The sequence below is a fragment of the Coregonus clupeaformis genome, chromosome 17 (assembly GCF_020615455.1).
Source record: "Coregonus clupeaformis isolate EN_2021a chromosome 17, ASM2061545v1, whole genome shotgun sequence".
Taxonomy (NCBI): domain Eukaryota; kingdom Metazoa; phylum Chordata; class Actinopteri; order Salmoniformes; family Salmonidae; genus Coregonus; species Coregonus clupeaformis.
The window spans coordinates 70,424,157-70,432,094 of NC_059208.1; positions in this window are offsets into that span (position 1 = coordinate 70,424,157).

Consider the following 7,938-nt stretch of genomic DNA (forward strand, 5'->3'; position numbering starts at 1 on the left):
TGTGCGGTAAGTACTACTGTATGATTTGATGTGTAGAGTTTCATCTGACAATGTTTTGTGTAAATCAAGGAATGCAACTTTAGTAAGTCAGCGTCCCTGTCTAAATACCTACGTCATCCTCTTACACGTGATGTACTCTGTGTGTGTGTGTGTGCGCGTGTGCGTGTATGAAACATGTGGCAGGCACAGAAACCCAGGCCAAGTCAGTTTACACCAGTGTATATATCCGAATATGAGGTGATACTCTACCTGACTGTTTCCAATCCATTTTATAAACTGGCAGTATGCTAGAAAACAGTGTGTGTGTGTGTGTGTGTGTGTGTGTGTGTGTGTGTGTGTGTGTGTGTGTGTGTGTGTGTGTGTGTGTGTGTGTGTGTGTGTGTGTGTGTGTGTGTGTGAGAGAGTGGACTTAGCAGGGGGAGAGGGGGACATGGGGAAGGGGAAAAGTGGTCTTTGCAGGAGCACCTGTTCTGTTAGTTTGACAGACAGGCCGGTGTGTGCTGGTTCAGCAGGTCAGAAAGAGAGAGAGAGGGGGGAGAAGGAGAAAGGGGGAAGGAGAGAGATAGAATGATGGAGTGGTGGGAAGAGAGGGAAGTAGGGGGAGAGAGTGGACGAGAGAGAGGTAGCGAGAGAGAGGGAGAGAGAGAGATGTAAGAAGTCAGGACTACAGGAATAGAGGGGGAGAGGAATGGAAGAGAGGAAGGGAAGACAGGAGAGGAAGTTACAGCTAATTAATTATGTTATCTGTACGGTAGATCCAGCTATAGGCTATATGCCTCAGTCCCTTTAATTATTTTTTCATTGGCAAGATTCGCAAACTTAGGCATGACATGCCAGCAACAAATTCTAAACCTAAAAATCCATGCATAACTGACCAAATTATGAAAGACAAGCATTGTAATTTTGAATTCCGTAAAGTGAGTGTGGAAGACGTGAAACAATTATGGTTGTCTATCAACAATGACAAGCCACCTGGGTCTGACAACTTGGATGGAAAATTACTGCGGATGATATTGCCACTCCTATTTGCCATCTCTTTGATCTAAGCCTACAGGAAAATGTGTGCCCTCAGGCCTGGAGGGAAGAAAAAGTAATTCCGCTACCCAAGAATAACAAAGCACCCTTTACTGGCTCAAACAGCCAACCAATCAGCCTGTTACCAGCCCTTAGTAATCTTTTGGAAGAAATTGTGATTGACCAGATACAATGCTATAATTAACAACAGATTTTCCGCATGCTTATAGGGAAGCGCATTCAACATGCACGGCACTTACACAATTGACTAATGATTGGCTGAGAGAAATTGATAATACAAAGATTGTGGGAGCTGTTTTGTTAGACTTCAGTGCAGCTTTTGACATTATCGATCATAATCTTCTGCTGGAAAAACATGTGTTATGGACTTACATCCCCTGCTATATTGTGGATCAAGAGTTACCCGTCTAACAGAACACAGAGGGTGTTCATTAATGGAAGCCTCTCCAACATAATTCAGGTAGAGTCAGGCATTCCCCAGGGCAGCTGTCTAGGCCCCTTACTTTTTTCAATCTTTACTAATGACCTGCCACTGGCTCTGAGTAAAGCCTGTGTGTCTATATATGCGGATGACACTATACACATCGCTACTACAGCGAGTGAAATTACTGCAACACTTAACAAAGAGCTGCAGTCAGTTTCAGAATGGGTGGCAAGAAATAAGTTAGTCCTAAATAATTCAAAAACTAAAAGCATTGTATTTGGGACAAATCATTCACTAAACCCTAAACCTTAACTAAATCTTGTAATGAATAATGTGGAAATTTAGCAAGTTGAGGAGACTAAACTGCTTGGTGTAACCCTGGATTGTAAACTGTCATGGTCAAAACATATTGATGCAACAGTAGCTAAGATGGGGAGAGGTCTGTCCATAATAATGCGCTATTCTGCCTTCTTAACAACAATATCAACAAGGCAGGTCCTACAGGCCCTAGTTGTGCCACACCTGGACTACTGCCCAGTCATGTGGTCATGTGCCACAAAGAGTGTCACGATCGTTCATGAACGAGAAGGACCAAGGCGCAGCGTGATATGCATTCATATTTATTTCACGAATAAACGCACAACCAAAACAACAAACGAAACGTGACGTCCAAGGTAGACAAATAACATACCTCACACGGAACAAGATCCCACACCCCACTAGTGCCAACAGGCTACCTAAGTATGGTCCCCAATCAGAGACAACGAGCTACAGCTGCCTCTGATTGGGAACCACCCTAGCCAACATAGATCTAAACGATCTAGAACAAAACCCATAGAAAACTAAACATAACAAGTCCACACCCTGGCTCAACATTTAAGAGTCCCCAGAGCCAGGGCGTGACACAGGAAGAGCAGCTGCTGCCTTGACAGGAAGAGTAGCTGCAGCCTTGACAGGAAGAGTAGCTGCTGCCTTGACAGGAAGAGTTTTTTTATTATTTCACCTTTATTTAACCAGGTAAGCCAGTTGAGAACAAGTTCTCATTTACAACTGCCACCTGGCCAAGATAAAGCAAAGCAGTGCGATAAAAACAACAACACAGAGTTACATATGGGGTAAAACAAAACATACAGTCAAAAATACCCCAGAAAATATATATACAGTGTGTGCAAATGTAGCAAGTTATGGAGGTAAGGCAATAAATAGGCATAGTGCAAAAATACTTACAATTAGTATTAACACTGGAATGATAGATGTGCACGAGATGATGTGCAAATAGAGATACTGGGGTGCAAATGAGCAAAATAAATAACAATATAGGGATGAGGTAATTGGGTGGGCTAATTTCAGATGGGCTGTGTACAGGTGCAGTGATCGGTAAGGTGCTCTGACAACTGATGCTTAAAGTTAGTGAGGGAGATAAGAGTCTCCATCTTCAGAGATTTTTGCAATTCGTTCCAGTCATTGGCAGCAGAGAACTGGAATGAATGGCGGCCAAAGGAGGTGTTGGCTTTGGGGATGACCAGTGAGATATACCTGCTGGAGCGCATACTACGGGTGGGTGTTGCTATGGTGACCAATGAGCTAAGATAAGGCAGGGATTTGCCTAGCAGTGATTTATAGATGGCCTGGAGCCAGTGGGTTTGGCGACGAATATGTATTGAGGACCAGCCAACAAGAGCGTACAGGTCACAGTGGTGGGTAGTATATGGGGCTTTGGTGACAAAACGGATGGCACTGTGATAGACTACATCCAATTTTCTGAGTAGAGTGTTGGAGGCTATTTTGTAAATGACATCGCCGAAGTCAAGGATCGGTAGGAAAGTCAGTTTTACGGGGGCATGTTTGGCAGCATGAGTGAAGGAGGCTTTGTTGCGAAATAGGAAGCCGATTCTAGGTTTAACTTTGGATTGGAGATTCTTAATGTGAGTCTGGAAGGAGAGTTTACAGTCTAACCAGACACCTAGGTATTTGTAGTTGTCCACATACTCTAAGTCAGACCCGTCGAGAGTAGTGATTCTTGTTGACAGGAAGAGTAGCTGCTGCCTTGACAGGAAGAGTAGCTGCTGCCTTGACAGGAAGAGTAGCTGCTGGGGAGCCATAATAAACACAAAAACAAATGGAAAAAAAAAGGCATGGTCTAAGTTGCACCATTTTAATGATCACTTTCATGTTCAAGAAAGCATGTCAGAGTGCTCTGGTCTGTCTCTCTTTATCACTCACTGTCAATCCTGTGACAAACACACACACACACACACACACACACACACACACACACACACACACACACACACACACACACACACACACACACACACATACACACACACACACATACACACACACACACACACACACACACACACTGATGGCATTGGAAGAGAGATTATGTAATCGTTGTTTCCTCTGGTTGCCCCCTCCCCCCGTCCGGGACTCCCTTTCTGATTAGCACCTGTTACCCTCCTTCTTTTTCTCACTCCCTCGCTCCCTCCCTCTCTCTCACATTCTGAGTGTTAATCCTATACTGTGTCTGGTGCAGGCTTGGTGCAGGACGTAACCTTTCTCTGTTACTGGTGACGTGAACCTTCTCTCACACACACTAACACACACACTGACACACTGACACACACTGACACACACTGACACACTGACACACACACTGACACACACTGACACACACACACACACACACACACATACACACACACACACATACACACACACACACACATACACACACACACACACACACACACACACACACACACACACACTGATGGCATTGGAAGAGAGATTATGTAATCGTTGTTTCCTCTGGTTGCCCCCTCCCCCCGTCCGGGACTCCCTTTCTGATTAGCACCTGTTACCCTCCTTCTTTTTCTCACTCCCTCGCTCCCTCCCTCTCTCTCACATTCTGAGTGTTAATCCTATACTGTGTCTGGTGCAGGCTTGGTGCAGGACGTAACCTTTCTCTGTTACTGGTGACGTGAACCTTCTCTCACACACACTAACACACACACTGACACACTGACACACACTGACACACACTGACACACTGACACACACTGACACACACACTGACACACACTGACACACACACTGACACACACTGACACACGCACTGACACACACTGACACACGCACTGACACACACTGACACACACACTGACACCACACAGACACACAATCAGAATCACACACACTTAATCAGACATGCATGTGCACAGACCTAATTGTGCACTGTGGCAACCTTGTCGTGCCTCTGCATACAGAAAGGCCTTCTCCACCGTCCCCCCCCCCTCACACACACACACACACACACACACAGTCTGCAGATGTAAAGGAATCCTGTCCTGAAGCCCTCACTGTCCTTAGCAGAGTAATGCATAATGTGGGTACAGCACAGTGCAGTATCAGAATAATTGTCTTCTACACAGTGCAGTATCAGAATAAGTGTGCCCACAAGTGGCCACAGTCTGCAATGACAGGTATTGCCAATATGCTATCACTGTGGCAACCTAGACCAATTCTGAAGGCACTGAGTAGAAGACAATCAGCTAAACCTTGCCCATTCTAACCTCAACCACATGGCCGTTAGTGGACTTTAATACATAGTAACAGACAACCTTCCATCCTGTGAGTTCTATCCATAGAGCCTGGTCCTTCTGTTCATATATTTCATGTGGAAGAAGATAAAGTAACAGTCAGAGGAGGCTGGTGGGAGGAGCTATAGGAGGATGGGCTCATTGTAATGGCTGGCATGGAATCAATGGAACGGAGTCAAACACGTTGTTTCCATGTATTTTATGTGTTTGGTACAATTCCATTTATTCCATTACAGCCATTACAATGAGCCCGTCCTCCTATAGCTCCTCCCACCAGCCTCTTCTGGTAACAGTGTATGTGCTGCTGCTAAATCTTTTAAATGCTATTTTGTTTGAGTTTGTGAGTGGTAACATAAAGAGCTTTAAAAGGCAACTCTTTCATCCTCCTCTTCCGCCATGTCTACCTCTTCAATCGCTTGGCTTTGAGCCCTGGGCCACTCAGAGGCCACAGCCTGTGCCACTTCACACTCCCTCCCTCCCTCTCTCCCTCTCTCTCTCTCTCTCTGTCGCACACACACACACACACACACACACACTAACAAAGACACACACACACACCACCCCCTCAGCTCTCTGTGTCCATCAGTCCATCTGTCTGTCACTTCTCTTTGAAGCTCTGTCCAAACTGGATGTGGGGACCAGACGCACACACACCCACGTGCGCGCATGTGCATGCACGCACATGCACACAGCTGCACTGAGGCTTTCACACACCCACCCAGCAAAAAAATAATCTTCATCATCTCCATCATCATCATCATCATCAGACTTTATAAACTGTCTGATTAATTCAAAAGCGTTGCAACAGCCCAGTGGCATCAACAAAGGGAAAGAGACTATTTTGAATTAATTAGTCATTTTTATGGTAGAGTCACATTGAATTAATGACCACATATGACCTCAGTTACTGTACCTCACAGTGGCCTAACATCAGAGAAACTGCAGTACAGCGTGTCTCCAAAATGGAGGGTCAGGAGTCAGGACCCATCATTGGCTCGTGCCTTGTGGGTAAATACAGGGTCATGACTCGAACAACATTGATTCTGTACATTGTACATTTGGTGAATCACCAGAAAGGTTAAGGTGGATCGCAGAACAGAACACACATCAAAAGAACACTGCTGTAATGTAATAATCTAGTAGTAATACAGTATTGGAGAACAGTACTGTAGTATAATAATCTAGCAGTAATACAATATTGGAGAACAGTACTGTAGTGTAATAATCTAGCAGTAATACAGTATTGGAGAACAGTGCTGTAGTGTAATAATCTAGCAGTAATACAGTATTGGAGAACAGTGCTGTAGTGTAATAATCTAGCACTAATACAGTATTGGGGAACAGTGCTGTAGTGTAATAATCTAGCAGCAATACAGTATTGGAGAACAGTGCTGTAGTGTAATAATCTAGCAGTAATACAGTATTGGGGAACAGTGATGTAGTGTAATAATCTAGCAGTAATACAGTATTAGAGAACAGTGCTGTAGTGTAATAATCTAGCAGTAATACAGTATTGGGGAACAGTGCTGTAGTGTAATAATCTAGCAGTAATACAGTATTGGAGAACAGTGCTGTAGTGTAATAATCTAGCAGTAATACAGTATTGGAGAACAGTACTGTAGTGTAATAATCTAGCAGTAATACAGTATTGGAGAACAGTGCTGTAGTGTAATAAGTATTGGAGAACAGTGCTGTAGTGTAATAATCTATCAGTTATACAGTATTGGAGAACAGTGTTGTAGTGTAATAATCTAGCACTAATACAGTATTGGTATTAATAATGAACCAGTAGCTAGCACTGTAACTTGCTACTAAGGCCATTCATATGGCAGGTTCCATACTCACATACAGGACTCTGGCCTCTGGCCTCTCCTCTCTCTCCCTTTTCTTCTCCTGCACAAGAGTGTTAGGGAGATCAGTGAGATCAGCCTAGAGATCAGTGGCAGCGGCCAACCCTGGGCCTGGAAGGCTGCCATGTGTGCAGGTTTTTGTTCTGGCCAAGCTCTAACTTACCTGTTAGTGCTGGGCTGGAACAAAAACCTGCACAAGTGGCAGCCCTCCAGGATTGAGATTGCTAGCCCCTGCTACAGAGCAATGCATTATACATCCAGAGCCTGTCAGACTGTCATATGATATCCAGTAACACTGTGGTATGTCTAGTCAGCAGTAATGGTATGGTCCTGGTCAGTAGTAATAGTATGGTCCTGGTGAGTAGTAATGGTATGGTCCTGGTCAGTAGTAATGGTATGGTCCAGGTCAGCAGTAATGGTATGGTCCTGGTCAGCAGTAATGGTATGGTCCTGGTAAGTAGTAATGGTATGATCCTGGTCAGTAGTAATGGTATGGTCCTGGTCAGTAGTAATGGTATGGTCCAGGTCAGCAGTAATGGTATGGTCCTGGTCAGCAGTAATGGTATGGTCCTGGTAAGTAGTAATGGTATGGTCCAGGTCAGCAGTAATGGTATGGTCCTGGTCAGTAGTAATGGTATGGTCCAGGTCAGCAGTAATGGTATGGTCTTGATCAGTAGTAATGGTATGGTCCTGGTCAGTAGTAATGGTATGGTCCTGGTCAGTAGTAATGGTATGGTCCTGGTCAGTAGTAATGGTATGGTCCAGGTCAGCAGTAATGGTATGGTCTTGATCAGTAGTAATGGTATGGTCCTGGTCAGTAGTAATGGTATGGTCCTGGTAAGTAGTAATGGTTTGGTCCTGGTCAGCAATAATGGTATGGTCCTGGTAAGTAATAATGGTATGGTCCTGGTCAGTATTAATGGTATGGTCCTGGTAAGTAGTAATGGTATGGTCCTGGTCAGCAGTAATGGTATGGTCCTAGTAAGTAGTAATGATATGGTCCTGGTCAGTAGTAATGGTATGG